Source organism: Lolium perenne, unplaced genomic scaffold, assembly GCF_019359855.2.
Source record: "Lolium perenne isolate Kyuss_39 unplaced genomic scaffold, Kyuss_2.0 unplaced104, whole genome shotgun sequence".
Classification (NCBI taxonomy): Eukaryota; Viridiplantae; Streptophyta; class Magnoliopsida; order Poales; family Poaceae; genus Lolium; species Lolium perenne.
In genome coordinates this window covers 150,214-169,740 of record NW_027249062.1, presented here as the reverse complement: position 1 = coordinate 169,740, position 19,527 = coordinate 150,214, and the positions used below count along the sequence as shown (strand labels likewise).

The following is a 19,527-nucleotide window of genomic DNA, read 5'->3' as shown; positions in this document are numbered from 1 at the left end:
ACTCCCCCAGGATCTACTCACCGGTCGTCCGAGGATTTCTACGTGCGGAGAACGGTCGAACGCATGACAATATTTTTTTTCTTGTGAGGAAGTTCATAATATTTTCCAGAGCGGGAAATCTGGAATAAAAATACCGGGAGAAATTCGAACGGAAATGAATACATGGAGGGATGGGCCTCTCTCGGTTCGCTGGACGAATAAGACAGGCCACCGTTCGTCATCGCAGCTGCGCGCCATGCCAGGCCGTCGAGCTGTGAGACCAAGCAGAGGCCGAGATACAAAGCCCACCAAGCCCATGCAGCGAGTAGCAAAATAAACAAAAAAAATTGAATCGAAAAACTAAAATATAGAGCGTGGTCGGCAGGATTCGAACCTGCGCGGGCAAAGCCCACATGATTTCTAGTCATGCCCGATAACCACTCCGGCACGACCACTTGGATGTCTTTTAAGAATGCTGGCTGTAGTAGTTACCAAGATCCACCTCAAGCAGAACAAGCAGATGCACACTACCAACTGGGCGAACATAAACAAAATCTCTGGTGTTATCCAATCCAGCCAGGACTAGGATAAAATAATCGCCGCGCTGGACTCCTTGGTCGGCAATGCCGCCCTGCCCTCTTGTCGCGCGGGTCGGCAATGACGGCAGTTCGCGCGGACACCTCGGCACGACGCCTTCCTTCATGCCACAGAGAAAACAGGCCGGCGCGCGCGGCGGCAGCAGCTCGATCGTCCTCTGGCCAACAACCCATCCGTCGCAGTCTGCGCAACATCTTCAAAGGCAGAACGAAATAAAGGTTTAACTTATCATACCAATTACTGCAGATCATCAGTAGTCTGATGGCAACATTAGAATTCAGATGAGGAGAAGCTGATGACAGCTGCAACACCAGACATCTGACCATATAACCATACGTTGGGCAAAAATATTATCCCCACATTGGTGCGCTTCTACAACAAATTGAGCAGAAAAACAAGAAATATGGGGACTATCCCCATTCCTCATGTGCAGATTATTAACCTGCAGCACCATGCTCTCAATCAAACACTTGCGCATCAGCTGCCCATCACTCGGCATGTAATCCAGAAAATTTTGGACAAGCTGGCCACCTTCAGAACGACGAGGGGATTGCCCAGATCTAGGACTAATTTCCAACTGCAGTAGCACACATGCCTGCGGTCGCTGCCTACAGGCGACAAACTTGTTCTTAATCGCACCTGAGGTTTGCTGAGTATGTTGAGGAAGAAGACAAGGCCCGCGCTTGGTGGCTTGAACGGCTGCCAAGGGTCCATCATCTGTTCCTCCATGAAGATCTTCAGGCTATCCCAGATTGAAAGATTAAGTAGCAGAACCAGAGCTTTTTTATTGAAGGAAGGGAAAAGAGGGGGCATCATGGGAGCGATTTCCGCCGAAGCAGGAACTCGCCATGGGTCAAGCCAGAAGGTGCTGGCATAAGATCCGCCGCCAACCCAACTCCATCCGTCCGCCTTGCTGCAAACTTGAAGGGGAGTAGATCGAGGGAGTAAAGAGGTGGATCCGGATCCAGCCACCTTTTTATTTTCCTAGGAGAAACTAATCAAGGAAAAACCTAAAGCTAATAGGAACCGGACCCCCCTCCCACTCACCTCCGGCCACCATGGCCGCCGGCGGCAAGGAGGAGAGAGGCTGGCGGGAAGATATGGGGAGGAGCTCAAGCAGAAGTCGCCACTGAGGGCAAAGTCTCCACGTTGGGTAAAGTCTCAGTAGAATGAGATTGTACGGGTAGCGTCTCCCTTCCGTCCCTCTCCCTGCTGAAGACTACAGTTGCGGCACTTTCGGATCCGGCTTGTCGACGGATGGGCGATCGCCGTTAGGTTCCTTTTGTAGTTTTCGGTGTCGAAACCATGTGTTATTATTATCATTTGGTGGGTTGTGCCACTTTGCACGCTTGTATCATGCTCTGATCTACGGAGCCAAGATGTACTTTGTTCCTTAAAGTTAATATATATCTTCCTGTTAAAAAATAAATATCTATGGAGGTTCAGTGACGGATGTAGCGCTGACACGGAAGGCCCCTGTCGGCCAATTGGTGTGCGCCATCATTGAGAGCCGAATTCAGAAAGGAAAATGCTTAACATCAGCCGACCGATCTCGTCCGAGCGATCGGTTGCTTCCGAGTCCCGACTCGCGCGCCCCGCGCGGTACAGCAGACGCATTTACGTGTGGTCCCTGTTACTGACACACATCGTCCCGCGCATAGCTAGCACCTCGCATGCATGTGTGCATGGCTCTAGCCTCTGTGACCGCTGCTGGGTTGCAGTGGGGAAGAAGAGGGGAAAAAGAAAATGACACGGGGCCCTTGGTGGTAGATTTGCATCCGAGGGTTCTATTTGTGGGATCTATTTTGTTGATGGCCACCCGAGCGTCACGTTTTAAGGGTCCACTTTTTGCGTTATCTGCTAGAGATGTGCTAAAACACTGGCGTGGGTAAAAAGACAATCTCAAATTGCTTTTGTTTTTATACAAAATTTTATGAATTTTTCTGGAGCAACCTACCCGTCTTTCTCGATGAAAGTGTGGAAATGTGTCATATACACCAATGCGTATATTTTTTGAAAAAAAAGCAGAGTCAAACATTTGTTACACTGCTCCATCTGAAGGCGACCCCCTCTCCCTCTCGCCGTTATCCACTTTGCTGGACAAATGCTGCTGCAGTTGTCTTGCACATCTCACAGTTTTAGTTACCAGGAGTGCATCGTACTTCTCGACAAAGCTGTTTTTCTTGAAAATTTCTTCAGGGGGAATGTGTTTTAATGTTTTTTATAGAGATCTTTTCTCGTCTGGATCTGATTTTCTTAAATGTAGCCGATATTTTCTATGTTCCATTCTAGGAACAATAGTATGCTCATCTAGAAAAAACAATGATCTTTTCGCAAAAAAGGAAAAAAACAACAATCTGCTATTTGTAACTCGGCCCATTCTGGCCCAGCTAGAAGTGAAACGCACAACAAACACCTGCAGGAGCGACGCTCGTTTGCAGCGCCTCCTTCTCCCTCGCCGCCGCCGTCGGGCACGAACTCACTCATCATTAGTTTTAGTGTGAGGCCGCCGCGCGGCGCGTGTGTGTGGCGGCGGAGACGGGAATTCTCGCCCGCCAACTCCGGCCGTCCCTCCTCGCCGTGGCCGATGACCGCACAACCGGAGGCCGCGGCCACTCGGAAAACGGCGGCGATGAGGAGGCCCGGCCCTTGGCGCAGACCCGTTCCTCCGACCGGCGGCCGCGTCGGACCTCCGCCTCGTGGGGCCAGCCCTCCCGTCCGTCCGCGCCGCGGCGCCACCGGCATGGAGGCTCTGCTCGGGCAGCCGCGGCGGCGTCGTCGGCGGCGGATGCGGCGGTAGGGGGCTCCGGTGACCGCGCGGCGGAGGCTGGGCGTTGCTTCCGGTCGCTGGTTCCGGCGACAGCCAAGCCGTAGATCTGAGCCGCCCCGTCGTGGATTCGTCCACTTCGTTTCTGCCATGTTCCGATTTGGTACCCCTACTCCCTTCTCTCTCGCTCGCTCGGTCGGTCGATGATGTCTGTACGTGTGTGCTTGTGCGAGCTCTGACCAAACCGAGGGTTTGGCTGGTCGCCGGATCCAGATCCCACCTCCTAGGGGGCCGCCTCCGACTAGCAAGTTTGGCGCTGGGAATCCTAGGAGTAGAGTAGGGATCGAGCCAGTGTTGTGTTGCGTATCACAACCTTTGGGAATCCTGGAGACTAGGTGGTGATCGTTGGCTGTTTTGGCTGCGGAATTTCGCGCCATTACTCTGGGGATCACCACCGTCTGCATCAGTGGCGGAAGCTTAAACTATGAATTGATCCACCGTCGGTCGTGCTGACCCGTGCCTCTGAGCAGTCAGTCCTCCGCCTCACGGGGCCAGCCCTCCTGTCCATACTGCAATGCGAGGCCACTGGCATGGAGGCCGAGTTCAGGCAGCTGCTGTGGCGTTTGCGGTGGCAAGGGCTTTGGGGACCATGGGGTAGAGGCTGCCTTCCAGTTGCTAATGCTCCTGCTCCTCCTCCTCCTCCTCCTCCTCCTCCTCCTCTCCTCTCCTCTCTCTCTCTCTCTCTCTCTCTCTCTCTCTCTCTCTCTCAATATCAGTGCAGCCTACGAAACGCGCCCTTAGTCTCTGAGCATCTATGAACCTTAAGGTTGCTGCTGCTGCTACTGTTGTTGTTGCGGCGATTTACACAAAAATAACCCTTTTGGAAGTTGGGATCGGCGGTGATGAGGCCTGGTCGTGCTGACCGGTGCCTCTGAGCAGTCAGACCTCCGCCTAACGGGGCCAGCCCTCCTGTCCATGCTGCAATGCCAGGCCACTGGCATGGAGGCCGAGTTCAGGCAGCCGCTGTGGCGTTTGCGGCGGTGGCAGGGGCTTGGGGACCATGGGGTGGAGTCTGGCTTCCAGTTGCTGCTGCTCCTCTCTCTCTCTCTCTCTCAAATTCCTCTGAATATCAGTGCAGCTTACCAAACGCGCCCTTAGTCTCTGAGCATCTATGATGCATGACCTACTTGGTTGTGAATCTGGACTGTAAGAGATGCTGCTACCTACTCCCTCTGTTCCATTATAAGCTTCTTTACATGAGCAAGCCCTAACCAGATGGAGGGTCTGATCGGTCGCTGGTTCTAGATCCCTCCTCTAAGGGTGCCGCCTCTAACGAGCAGTTGGGAGCTGGGAACCCTCAGGGAGTAGAGATGCCCCCGCGATTCATGGAATCCAGTTGTGGTAAACTTCGTGGTGAATCTGTGATAGTTCTCTATGAACCTTTGGATCAAAGAGGACCTTAAGTTTGTTGTTGTTTCTTCTGCTGCTACTACTGTTGTTGTTGCTCCTCCTCCTCATCTCTCTCTCTCTCTCTCTCTCTCTCTCTCTCTCTCCTAAATGGCTCTTCTTAGCACTTAATTACACTTGTGGTTGAGGGTGTTTACAACTGCAATGAAACAGAGGGATATCTGAAGGCTCACAGGTTCCTGGTCCCATCTATAAGGGCGCCGCCTCCGCCAAGCAGTTGGATGCTGGGAACCTTATGGAGTAGGGGTGGAACCAGCGGTGCGAGATGGACTGCTGGTTTATTGGCCTTACAAGATCTTGGGAGAGCTGAAAGTGCCTTTTTTGCCTTTGAGCATTTTAGGTGGTTAGCGTATGTCCAAATGACACTTCACTCTAATAATCAAGATACAAAATTCTTATGAGGGGCAGTGATGATTGACCATTGCTGATATAAGCACACCCTTGATCAATTGAGGTGTGTGTGGGTATCAAATTAGATCCTCCCTCTTCTCCCGGAGCTGTTTTGATCATGTGCTTATTTTGGTGGCTCTGTCCTTGGATGGTCATTCTTGTCAGTGATAACCAGGGCAGATTCACTAAAGTAGAGACCAGATTGATCTGGTGATGGGAGATGATAGGGGTAGGGTTGCATGATCGATGAAAGGCGAATCTGAGCCCAACTCAAATGCAGTCATACTGGTTCCAAGCAAGATGTGCTACAATCAATATACTCTTATATTGGTAACATCTTATACTATGTTATGGAGGGAGTATGTTGTTTTGGCTCTGTATACATGTTCATGGCTTCTTTGATTCACAGGGTTTTAAAAATACATGGAGATTGGATTACATTGTCATGCATCTTTTTATTATGGTTGCCAAGCTTGAGGGCGATGATGATTGACTTTGGCTGAAATAAGCGTGCCTTTGAGCAATCAAGGCACCTGTGGGTATCAAGTTACATCCTCCCTCGCATCTCTGATCCTTTTTGATGCTGTGAACTGCTGGTTCTGTCCTTGGACGGTCATTCTAGATTTCTAGTTGAGTGATAACCAGGGCAGCTCCAAAGTTAAAACAGGTTCATCTGGTGATAAGAGATGATGGGGCTAGGGTTATATGATCGAGCAAAGGCGAATCTGAGCCCACTCAAATGCAATTTTACTGGTCTGTAAGCATGATGTGCTACACAGTTTCCTTAAACATTCGTGTTTGGAGGTTTTACTTATTTTAGCATCTCCAAGCAAAAAATAACAGATTCATGTTAATTTAATTTCCATACTATGAAGTCCTAGTCTCAGCAAGTTACCAGTACATGCTGCAAAGGTTGGTTCTACCCGATTGTTCATGTAAACAGTGACCTCCTGATATAAACTGTTGCGTTTTGCTGCCTGTAACCAATAATCATTTTTAATGAGACTGGGCTGATATAAACAATTGAACTGTCATTCCATTATTTCCTTTTGTTAGTTTTGAAGCTTTCCCATTTGCTATGGTTGTAGGTGTATGGATCTTGTCTTGTATGATTTCTGTCTGCAGAATTGTACTTTCATCTTACTATTTTTTTTTGCATCATGCTAAAATATTGATGAAACTAAAATGCCTGGAACATAGTTCTGAAACCCCAAACTTTATTTCTGTTGGTCTAGCTGAGTTGTCGCAAGCTGTACCTTATTGTTTTAGTTCTCTTGTGTTAGCCACTTCTGTTTGTGCATCAACCAAACATAAAGTTGATGTAGCAGTAAATTCAGTTCGAACTCTGTTAAAAATATCGACTGGAACTCCATTACTCGCTGCAGGTGCGTGCCTGCGTGTGTGTTTGTGCGAACTCTGATGAGACAGAGGGTTTGACTGGTGCGCGATGTGCTACAACCAATGTAATAGCATCTTATTTATGGTACGGAGGTAGTATGTTGTTTTGGTTCTGTATCTGTGTTCATGGCTTCTTTGAGAATACGTTTTAAAAGTACCATGGAGACTGGACTACACTGTCATGCATCCTTTTATTATGGTAGTCAAGCTTTAGGGTGATGATGATTGACTTTGGCTGAAATAAGCGTGCCTTTGAGCAATCAAGGAACCTGTGGGTATCAAGTTGGATCCTCCATCTTGTCTCTATGATCCTTTTTGATTCCGTGAACTGCTGGTTCTGTCCATAGATGGTCATTCATGTTGAGTGATAACCAGGGCAGGCTCCAGAGTAAAAACGGGTTCATCTGGTGATAAGATATGATGAGGTTAGGGTTATATGATCAAGCGAAGGCGAATCTGAGCCCACTCAAATGCAATTTTACTGTTCTACAAGAATATTTGTGCTCCAATGTTGCTAGCTGTTTAGCTGTCTGGTTTTCTTCTCTTTCATTCATTGCATAAATTGTGGTATTATGCTCTCTTTCGTTTGTTGTTGCATCATTAAGGTCTTTGATTCATTAATTCTATGATATGTTAATTTGGTCCCACCTTTTTAATTTTTGCTATCCAAATTGTGCAATATAATTTGCAACACTTACCCTTTTTCAGTGTTTGCCTCTTCTGTGATTCCATCTTGCAACAGCTTTGGCCCCAGCACAGTATTCTTTGTGGTTGCAACACATCTGCAGATTAATGTTCCAGTTCTGGTAAGGCTTGATGATGCTCTGTCATGTATTGTAGCAACTATACCTTGGCATTAGAGTAGATGACATACTTTATATCTCCGTCCTTCTCTACAAAAGCCTGTCCTGGTCGGTCCCTACTTGATTTTGCATTAAATTGTGCGAAACTATTTTGACATTCACATAAAGGCTGACCCATTGCTTGTTCGTCTAATCTTGTCTAGGCTGGTTCAGTTTGGGTATGCTCATTTGTTGGGGAACTTGATGAGGTGATGCAAGTAAGAGTAGATTGCATGGGACAATGCAGCTCCATTCCTGAACCTGAATATTTGGCTGAATTCTTGAGTTACTGAAACAAGTCGAGAATACTGAAGGAATATTATGGAAGTCATTGCGTATTGACCTGCTTGTAAACTGTGCATAAATGGCACCATAATAAAATTGTTGTGGTTTATTGTATGCCTACTTGATTGATGTAAGCTTTTATTGATCATATTTGGTGTCAATGCCCCCACATGCCTCCGTCGTTGTTGCCTTCTACCCAGTTCGGCATGACAGCACCCTGATCATCAGACGACATGTGATCATATTTGGTGTCAACGCCCCCATCCGCCTTCATCGCTGCCTTCTCCCCAGTCCGACATGCTAGCGCACATATCATCATACATCATGTCATCATATCTGGTGTCAGCGCTCCCATCCGCCTTCATCGCTGCCTTCTCCCTAGCCCGACATGCTAGCGCCCATATCATCATACATCATGTCATCATATCTGGTGTCAGCGCTCCCATCCTCCTTCATCGCTGCCTTCTCCCCGGTCCGACATGCTAGCGCCGTGATCATCATACATCATGTCATCATATCTGGCGTCAGCGCTCCCATCCGCCTTCATCGCTGCCTTCTCCCTAGTCCAACATGCTAGCGCCCATATCATCATACATCATGTCATCATATCTGGTGTCAATGCCCCCACCCACCTTCACCCCTTCCTTTCTACCCAATTTGAGATGCCACCACCCGCCTCACCCGCATGTGATCATATTTGGTGTCAACGCCCTCACCCGCCTCCATCGCTGCCTTCTACCCAATCCTACAAGCCACCACCTTAATCATCAAACGACATGCGATCATATTTGGTGTCAACGCCCCCACCTGCCTCCGTCACTGCTTCCTGCTTAGGCCAATATGAAACTGCCCTTATCATTAGAATACATGCTATCATATTTGGTGTCAAATCCCCCACCATCGTCTGTCGCTGCCTCCTTCCCATGCAAACATGCCACCGCCCTGATCATTAGACGACATGTGATTATATGTTTGATGTCACCTCCCCTACCTGCCACCGTCGATGCCTTTTTATTAGTCCGACTTGCCACCACCCTGATCATCTGATTACATGTGATCATATTTGGTGTCAACACCCCCACCTGCCTCTATCGCTACCTCCCGCCTAGTCTTTCGATGGTCCGACTGCCCGTGTTGTGGCCCGGCTATAGGCGAGACCCCGAGTCTGATGCTGATGCTGATGCTGATGCTGTGCCATTCGTGGGTTTTTATGTGTATTTGTGTTGCATGGGCATCTATCATCTAATACCACTGGCCAAAGAAGGGTTGCGCGACACATATGACACAACATTTTTACTATTTGCTGGATCAGGACACTAAGGAAGCGCTCGAGAGATATGATCTTTCTGTAGTAGTCATAGACTCATAGTTTCGTAGAAGCTCATTGCGGTGGTTCACATGACCTGTTTATGCGTAGCGTTCTTTGTGATTTTGGTCTCGGGTGGGCTCGGAGTGTAGATGTTGAGCTAGTTAAGTCGATTTGGTGTTTTGTAATGGTGATGGAGCATGGTGCAGAGTGTGGACACGCTCGTTCCGAGGAGGATGCAACAAATGTAAGCTTGCATGATGACTGTAAGCGAAGCAGAACACAGAAAGACATCGAATAACCAAGAAGCATAGCTAAATGTCAGGTTGTTCGACCGATGATATGTCGGCAGGTCACACAACCGTTCTTGTCTCGTGACATAATACATACATACTAGGATGATCGTCCTCGCAATGGCAACAACGATAATCGGTCCACGTTTGCTCGGCGAGCTCACAATGCCACCGACGAGGGCATCCACATATTACATGCATACAACAATATGTAGTATCATTTGTTTTGCCCCGCCATATACGGTCACCGTTGACCTCGGACGAGTGCACCAAGTTTGTGGTAGTAGATTGTCTGAAAAGCCTGTCCTGGTCGGTCCCTACTTGATTTTGCATGAAATTGTGCGAAACTATTCTGACATTCACATAAAGGCTGACCCATTGCTTGTTCGTCTAATCTTGTCTAGGCTGGTTCAGTTTGGGTATGCTCATTTTGTTGGGGAACTTGATGAGGTGATGCAAGTAAGAGTAGATTACATGGGACTGTGCAGCTCCATTCCTGAACCCGAATATTTGGCTGAATTCTTGAGTTACTGAAACAAGTCGAGAATACTGAAGGAATATTATGGAAGTCATTGTGTATTGACCTGCTTGTAAACTGTGCATAAATGACACCATAATAAAATTGTTGTGGTTTATTGTACGCCTACTTGATTGCTGTAAGCTTTTAGCCTGATTCTGGGTACAAGCACCTTGTGAAGGAGGCACATGTCCCCTGAATGCTGCGATAATTCCCAGAAGGGGTATACGCGTGGTTGTGCTACCTGGTTGGTTTGGGAAATTCCAACCCTCATCCGTAAAGGATCGGGCGCTGAGCTGAGTCCTTGTCCATATTAACCCGTGGTTTCTTCTCTCCCAGGTCACTGTCCTTCTTTTTCCTATCTCCTCTGTTAAATGTTAAATCGATCTGCTATATGTACTGCCGTAGTAGTATTTAGGCACTCGGCAGGTCCTACTCACGAGGATCATCTTATCCGCGCCTCGGTATTTATCCTGGCTAGATCTATTAAGCAATGATGACCGTATAGACAGGACGAGTACCGGCCCTTATCTTATTCATTGGTACATTGGCCAGGCAATACAACGACATGAGCAGCATGAGTGCTACTACTCTTTTGGCAACCCCAGTTGAATAACATGCACACAGTGCAGACAAGTTAATTAAGATCTTTCCTGTGCATGTATGCTTTCTAGCACTAAAACCCTTCGCAGTGAAAATGACCTTCTCCTGGGTACTTTTGGTCCCACGGGTCATCGCCATGGACGTTCTTCTTGGGCATCACAAGTCCAAGTTTGTTCAACGGTTTGCACCTGCACCGCGTGCGGAGCAGAAATTCCTCCACCATGGGATAGTGCTCGAACCGGCGCCGCATCAGCTTGAATAAAGAGAAGGAGAAGCACATGCGGCGCCACCTCTTGGTGCTGAAGCAGCAAATATCCAAACTTGGTATTTTCTTCCATATTCTCTCCACACTCACCAAGTCCTTGACCTTACTGAGGTCTATGAGGAGATGTACGGTGCTTCTGCTCATCTTGGCCATGAGGGAACCTCCCGACACCATAGCCACAATGTAGGGTGGTCAGGCGTACCTTGGGCTTAGAATGCCTCCTTGGCTCATCCATCTTTCGACTATCCTTCTAATGGAGCATGAGCTTCTCCTCCCCCATCACCACGTACTCGCACTTGGCTATGTCACCGGCAGATGACATATTGTACTTCTCTACGATGTGCTGCATGTAGCCTGAAATGAGGTGAGTATTTCCCGCTGCTGCCAGCGAGTCCTGTGCCATCCATTTGTTGAGCACCCTCTGCCCTCGCTTCGCCAGGGCCAGTGGCCAAAGGATGAAGAAGAATGCCGCCATCACATCCTCCTGGTGGGAAATAAACTTTTGGGAAATTTCCGTGAAATTCCGGCAAGTTTAGGAGACAGGAAAATTAATTTTTGGCCGAAAACTAAGTTAAACTGTAAATTGTATTTTTTTTTGCGGTTAGAAACATTACGATTGGATGAAACAATGCAACATCAAATGAAAATTTAAGAGAGCCGCCGAGCATCGGGCGCTTGAGAAACAGTAATGAAATTCACAAAAAGATAAGGGAACTTAGCTTATATTAATGACGAGTACGGAGATACATGATTTTTTGGCTTTGAATCAGACTAAGCCACGTCGAAGTCGCACAACAATCGGCCAAAAAAATCGTATGTGAGGCACTACAGCAGGCGGGAAAGCTAAATGACCTTTGCTTCTTGCCCACTGAATGACATCAGAAATGACCATTTCTTTGCGACAAGGATTGATGAAAACTCGAGTATCAATGGCTGGTCACGTGCTGTTATTATTTGTTTTCCGATTAGGAGGTTCAATATGCTGTCGTTATTAAACATTAGAACAATATTCACCGGAATAATTTGTGTCAGGGATCGTAGAGGACATGAAGAACCTGTACACACACGGTAGCAACTGACGTAATGAACTACTTGAAATAATGAAAAGCTCACCATTCATCCGCAATATATCATAATAACAATAAGAAAAAAAAAATTACCGGCACATAATTCATCTAGGGACTGCCTAGCCGAGAAGCGAAGAACGATGGCCAATCCATCTCTAGAAGAACACCTCTCTGACGGGAATGCCAACCATCAGGCCAGTATGTTATCTTCTCCATCGCTCCAGTCTTGAGGTTGACAATGTACACATTACTCTTTTTATCATCGACGAGCAAATTACCCCCCTTCTCATCCAAAATGACCAAGCTCTGAACTTCAACGGGTGGTTTGAGCTCGACCACACGATCATGAACCCACTTGGAGGCACCCTCACTTTTTCCACCGTTTTGTCGTGTCCAGATCACTACCCGCATGCCTCGGTTGTGTTGGCAAAACAGCGAGAGCGTCCTATCGTCGATGACGCTGAGCCGTGGGATATCGTAAGAAGATGGACAGTGAAGATATTTACCTGGGATCTCGATCCTTGTTAGCGAGGAGCAACATGTCTCGATGTCTACATCAAGAGTACGGGTATCCAATGTGTTGTCCCTCCCTCTATAATTAACGAGCCAATGCGCTGTCCCGTTGCACACGACGGCCTCGGGACGACTAAGCTTCACGCGATCGCCTTCATTCGTCATGTGGCACTTTGTCGGCGTGCTCCACCTCGCATCTTGAGACGAGAACGTGTGAATGCTGAGTGGCTGGTTAATATCGTGGTTGACGACGATGAACACTTTGAAGAAAGCCGGTGCCGGAGTGCGTCGCTGGCCGTCAGAGGCACAGTCTGCGTCGGTAATGATAGCGTAGCCGGTACCCTCGGAATCCCAATTGCAATGTAGCGGGGGCAGCACCTCGCACGTGCATGTGAGCATGTTGCACATGGCTAACCGGATGACGGTGGCTGGATCCGCACCGTGTGGGTTGAGGGCGATGAGGAGGAGGCCGCGGCGCGAGGCAAGCGGCACTACGTGGTCGAGGAGGCTGGCGGATTGTGGGAGAAAGAGCCTAGGAGGCAGAGGCTAGGGCCGAGGACCGACCGCGGGGTTGGGACGAAGAATGTGTCTTTGCAATACTCAGCGACCGCGGGGTTGGCGAGTCGTTTCTGAACAATGAACCCAGCGACAAAGGTGGAAGGCGTGCGGGTGCATGCGGAGGTGTCCTGGTCCGGCCAGCGGCAGCGGAGGAAAGAGCGGTCGGCCACGAGGCGTCTCCAAGAGCTGCACGCCACAGCGCAGCGGAAGAGTGTGGCCGGGTCATCTACGCGGAGGAGGATCTCGAGAAGAACGTCCTCCGGGAGCGACAAGGTGGTGCGGCAGCGGCTGCAGCCGTCAGCACCCATGGTTCTTCTACAGTATCGTTATCGTGTGAGAGCGAACTAGGATCTGGCGAGAATCGAGTATCCGCAGGCACTAGTAGAAAATCTCTCATCAGTACCGGTTCCAGAGGGGCTTTAGTACCGGTTGAGCAACCGGTATTAATTATCCGGCACTAAAGGCCCCCCCCCCCCTTTCGTACCGGTTGCTTACGAACCGGTATAAAAGGCCCTCCACGTGGGCCACCAGGAGAGCTCAGGGCCAAGGAGCTTTGGTACCGGTTGGTAATACGAACCGGTACCAAAGGTTCCCACCCGACGAGGAATTTGCCCAAATCTTCGCCGCGGCAGAATTGGTTTTTTAGGGTTTTTGGAGGGGTTTAGGGATATCGGTTTGTTTCATATCGCGTCGATGCACCAGAAACGCGTTTGGGTTTAGGTAGTACATGAAGATCAAGATGATGCATAGCAAGTTGGTGCATATAATATAACACACATGTTATTGCATAAGATCGCAAATTAAGTAGCACTATGCATGAAGATCGATCTTCATGCATAGTGGTACTCTCCGAGGCGTACTCTATATATGTCTATTACATGTAGCATAGTGGTACTCTCCGAGGCGTACTCTATATATGTCTATTACATGTAGCATAGTGGTACTCTTCGAGTCAACTATATATGTAACATGTACATCTTCATTCATAGTGGTACTCTGCGAGTGGTGGTATGACGTCCCGAAGGAAAAATCCCGCCAATTCCTCGCCTATTGCTATGAAGCGGTCATGGATTGAGAGCTTGTTCCGCTTTCTTGCCAACTATAAAAGAATAAGATACAAATGAATACATGAAACAACTATTACTGAAACTCAGCACAACTTATGATAACAAAACAAATTTGTGAAGATTGTTTTTGTACCTCTTTATTTCTTTCATTATTCGTTCTCTCGCTGACAATTCTGCGGATATACTCGCAAACGAAGAATCCACAGAGATCGGTCCCCGGAGGTTGTTGCGGGCATTTCTTTACAAGAATATAATTCAATCAAACAATAGTCAAGTATGATAATTAAAAGGTGTGTGGACCTAGGTAGTACTACTTACTTTCGCACGCCATCGCAGCTTCGGTGTCAATTCACGGGACGTATCTTCCTTGATGAAAGTTTGCCATACGCTGCTCGACAAAAGAAAATGCATAAAAGAGTCATCAATTAGTTCAAAGCAGGAAATTAACGAAACAAACCGATAAGAATTAAAATTACCTTCTGAGCATTAAAAAACAAGACACGTATAGTTCCGATTTTTTGCTTAGTGAGTCAAAGACTTCAACTTCTCCAATTTCCAAATTGATGACGAGAAGAATAAAGTGAAACCTACGCACGTTTCAATATGTAGTGTTATATATATAAGTCATTAGTTAAAATTTTGACATACGGTGAGCAAAATATAATGTGTTATAAGACAGTAAGACTCACTCGAAGTTGTAAGGCCAAATTATTAGCTTTTTGTCACGTTGTCGCTTCAAAAACCTTAGCAAAGTCTGCGGTGTATCCTTGTTATAGAGGGGATTCTCTTTGTTTTTAACATGCATTGTGTGCGGGTCAATGCACCCAATGTCTGTGATATCGTCCCTTTTGCATTCGAGCATCTTCGATCTGCATAATATAGCGCACAAAAGATTATAATCTGCAGACAATGAACGACTTCTCAAATTAAATAAATAAATCACTTACAGACAATAGCAACTGATGATTGATTTGTCGAGGGCCCGGAGATTATATAACTGAAAGAGTTCGGCGAAGTCAATGTTCACACAGTACTCCTGGAAGTAGTGCTCTTCCCTAACTCGCACCATGATAGTCTCGATCCCTTCCTTTGAGGCCTTAAGGTACCACGAATGCAAGTTACGCATACATGTTGGTACCTTCCTGAGATTCTCGACCAAATCTTTCCCTTGAACAAACTGATATGCTCGTTCAGCGAAGGCGTAATCAGTTGCGTCTTGTCGAGAACTTTGAACGGTCTTCCCATCAAACACCTTGAGAGGGGCGACCGATTGAACGGGTTGTTGTCCGAGCTGGTAGACACTGTGTATCCCTTTTATCTCCCTGATACCCGATTGAACGGGTTTTGTCGCCTCGATCATCTTGTCATACGACCTTTCAATAGAACGCGCATAGTCAGATGTCGGCGATGGTACAGGGTCATATAGATTGTCAACGGTACGCACAACTTTCACTGGATCTAGTGTCTTCTCGAAAGGTATCTCTGGCACTTTCGGTGCAAACCATTTCTTCAACTCGGCCTGAACGGCCTCCGCGTTTTCCTCTGGAGTTTTTTCCCAAGGTAACTTCTCAGTAGGCGGCAGTTGTTTCTCCTTTCTAGCTTTCTTCCTAGGCGGCGTACCGTTCCGCTTAACGGACGTTGTCTTACGTCGTGGAGGATCTCGAGATGGTGGACTCACGCTGGGGTCCCTCTCAGGTAGGTGTGGACTTGGCTGCTCACCAGGAATGCCACCAGGAGGAGTCGATGGCATTTGCTGCTCATGTGTAGGAGTCGGTGGCCTTTGCAAAAGGACGACGTACTTCTTCGGCCATGGGGCGAAACCGTGCTTGACATCGGCCAGTGTCCTCTCATCTTCACCTCTAGGAATATCAAGCTCCACTTTTTTAAAACCCGAAACAACTTCATCCACCCCGACACGAACACAACCAGGTGGAATGGGCATATGATGGTGCATTGCTCCATCTTCACTTGGGTACACATAGCCGACCGCCACCTTAACAGACGCGGTCCTGATTAACATATGTAGCTCGCAATCTGTCTTCTCCGTGACATAATCCACGGGGTAGCTTCCTCCACATCCGTCAAGATGCGAGGAACCGAAACTGCTTCTTCGCTGAGATGCGAGGAACCAACAAGTACAGCTGCTCGTCATCGGTGACATTCATGAGACGTGTTTGCAACCAACCGCCGAAAGTCTTCATGTGTTCTCCATCAATCCAATCTTCACGTTGCTCCGGGTATTTAGAGCGTAAGATCTCCTTGTGTTCCTCTTTGTACGGAGCCACCAAGATGGAATTATGTAGAACTGTGTAGTGTGCTTGAGTGAAAGAATGTCCGTCCATACACGTTGCTGATTTCTTTCCTAGCGTGCCTTTTCCACGCAGTCTCCCCTCATAGCGCGATTCAGGAACACCGATCGGCTTAAGGTCAGGAATAAAGTCAACACAAAACTCAATGACCTCCTCTGTTCCATAGCCCTTGGAGATGCTTCCTTCTGGCCTAGCACGGTTATGAACGTACTTCTTTAAGACTCCCATGAATCTCTCAAAGGGGAACATGTTGTGTAGAAATACAGGACCGAGAACGCCAATCTCTTCGACCACGTGAACTAGGAGATGTGTCATAATATTGAAGAAGGATGGTGGGAACACCAACTCGAAGCTGACTAGACATTGGACCACATCCTTCTGTAAATTTTGTAGAGTAAGTGGATTGATCACCTTCTGAGAAATTGCATTGAGGAACGCACATAGCTTCACAATGGGTACTCGAACATTTTCCCGAAGCCCCTCAATGCAACCGGAAGTAATTGTGTCATAATCACGTGGCAGTCATGAGACTTTAGGTTTTGAAACTTTTTCTCCGACATGTTTATTATTCCCTTTATATTCGACGAGAAGCCAGACGGGACCTTGATGCTACTCAGGACTTCAAAAAAGATCTCCTTCTCCTCTTTGGTAAGAGCATAGCTGGCAGGACCTTGATACTTCTCTGGATTCAGGTTGTTTCCTTCGTGGATACTTTGGTGGTCCTGCCGTGCATCCGGTGTATCTTTTGTCTTCCCATACACGCCCAAGAAGTTTAGTAGGTTCACGCAAAGATTTTTCGTCACGTGCATCACGTCGATTGCAGAGTGAACCTCTAAGAATTTCCAGTAGGGTAGCTCCCAAAATATCGACTTCTTCTTCCACATGGGTACGTGTCCGTCAACATCATGCGGAACAGATTGTCCGCCGGGACCCTTTCCAAAGATCACTTTTAAATCCTTGACCATATCATATATAACTTCCCCATTAGGGTGGGTAGGCTTCGTTTGGTTATCTGCCTCACCTCCGAAATGCTTTCCTCTCTTTCTTACGTGATGTTGTTTTGGAAGAAATCGACGATGCCCCAGGTACACATTCTTGTTTCCCAAATAATTACTGTCAGTCTCACCTAAACAGTGTGTGCATGCATTGTATCCCTTGTTTGACTGCCCTGAAATGTTACCAAGAGCAGGCCAATCATTGATGGTTACAAATAACAACGCTCGTAGGTTAAATTCCTTTTGTTCGTGCTCATCCCACACAGGTACACCTTCGTCACACCACAACTCTAAAAGTTCTTCAACCAATGGCCTCAGGTACACATCAATGTCGTTGCTGGGTTGCTTCGGACCCTGGATGAGCACTGGCATCATAATGAACTTCCGCTTCATGCACAACCAAGGAGGAAGGTTATAGATACATAGAGTCACTGGCCAGGTGCTATGACTAGAGCTCTGCTCCCCGAAAGGATTAAAGCCATCTGTACTTAGACCAAATCTTAAGTTCCTTGCGTCATCTGAAAATGACTTGAACTCTCTGTCATTTTTCTCCACTGCGACCCGTCAGCGGGGTGTCTCAGCATCACATCTTTTCTTACGGTCCTCTTTGTGCCATCGCAACAACTTGGCATGCTCTTTGTTCTGGAACAAACGTTTCAACCGTGGTATTATAGGAGCATACCACATCACCTTCGCAGGAACCCTCTTCCTGGGGGTGGACTCACCCTCAACATCGCCAGGGTCATCTCGCCTGATCTTATACCTCAATGCACTACATACCGGGCATGCATTCAAATTCTCGTACTCCCCGCGGTAGAGGATGCAGTCATTGATGCATGCATGTATCTTCTGCACCTCTAATCCTAGAGGGCAGACAACCTTCTTTGCTTCGTACGTGCTAGAGGGCAACACGTTCTCCCCTGGAAGCATCTTCTTTATTATTTTCAGCAACTTTTCAAATCCCTTGTCAGAAGTACCATTCTCTGCCTTCCACTGCAGCAATTCCAGCGTGGTACCTAGCTTTTTCTGACCATTTTTGCAATTTGGGTACAACAGTTTGTTGTGATCCTCTAACATTTTCTCCAACTTCAACCTCTCCTTTTCATTTCCGCAGTTCATCTTCGCATCAAGAATGGTCCGACCCAAATCGTCATCTGGGTCATCAAAAATCGGCTCATCGAAAATGGGCTCTTCTTCAGCTTCGTCTTCCCCCATTCTACTACCACCGTCTTCAGTGAATAAGGGATAGTTGTCACTATCCTCTTCTTCTTCGTTGTCTTCCAATATAACCCCTCTTTCTCCTTGCTTGGTCCAACAATTATAGCTGGGCATGAAACCATTCTCCAGCAGGTGGACGTGAAGGGTCTTCGAGGTAGAGTAATCCTTCATATTCTTACAGGAACTACATGGACAATACATGAAACCATTCGACCGCCTGTTTGCCTCAGCCACGTTGAGAAAATAATGCATGCCAGTAATGAACTCCGGATGGCACCGGTCACCGTACATCCATAGTCGACTCATCTGCATTTTATATGTATATCAAAAATCATTAAAATCACAACATCATGGATATATGAGTGACCAACTTAATTAATATTCAAGTTCATCACATAAAACTAATTGTTTTTTATAAAAGAAGAGGGGCTCACCGAGGTGGTACCGTGCCGGCTAGGGGACGACGCTGACGATCGACAGCGGTAAGGACGGGGATGATACTAATTAAAACCTACAAAACATACCATAATTTCAGCTCAAATTGCATATAAAAAAATAAAATCACTAACTTAGGCATTTCATCGAACACCTTGCTTGCACTACAAAAATAGTACGAGTTAAAACTACCAAAGAACTGAGCTAAATTAGGAACGCCGGAAGGAAGGATGATATTGCTAACCCTTGGATAGATGTATGCCGTTAATCTTGTTAAAATGGTGGAGAAAAATAAAGATTATTGGAGTGTGAGAGGTGCAAAATATTTGGAAATGTGAGAGGAGAAGTGAGAATGAGATATGCAGGGAGCTCGGGCGCTGCCGCGCGCTCATATAGGGCACAGACCCTTTAGTACCGGTTCCTTACACGAACCGGTACTAAAGGTGCAACCCTGGCCCCACCACCGTCTGGAAATCGGGCCCAAACCCTACGAACCGGTATTAAAGGTCCATAACGAACCGGTATTGATGTCCCACGCACGGAACCGGTATTAATGCCCCTTTAGTACCGGTTCGTAAGGGAACCGGTACTAAAGGCTTAGATGGACGAGAGGTTTTCTACTAGTGAGGGCCCTAGTTTGATGGTTATTAGGGAGT

The 19,527-nt window shown here is 47.4% G+C and overlaps 1 long non-coding RNA gene and 1 other non-coding gene across 2 annotated transcripts; one reads left to right on the top strand and one right to left on the bottom strand.

Moving 5' to 3' along the window:
• Positions 1-352: 352 nt before the first annotated feature.
• On the bottom strand, positions 353-434 carry TRNAS-AGA (transfer RNA serine (anticodon AGA)). The gene has a single exon. It is a non-coding gene; the product is annotated as a tRNA-Ser (tRNA).
• A 2,555-nt stretch (positions 435-2,989) lies between these two features.
• LOC127317553 (uncharacterized) lies at positions 2,990-7,839 on the top strand. Its single transcript, XR_007861254.2, has 2 exons — positions 2,990-7,404; positions 7,605-7,839. It is a non-coding gene; the product is annotated as an uncharacterized lncRNA (long non-coding RNA).
• The last annotated feature ends 11,688 nt before the right edge of the window (positions 7,840-19,527 follow it).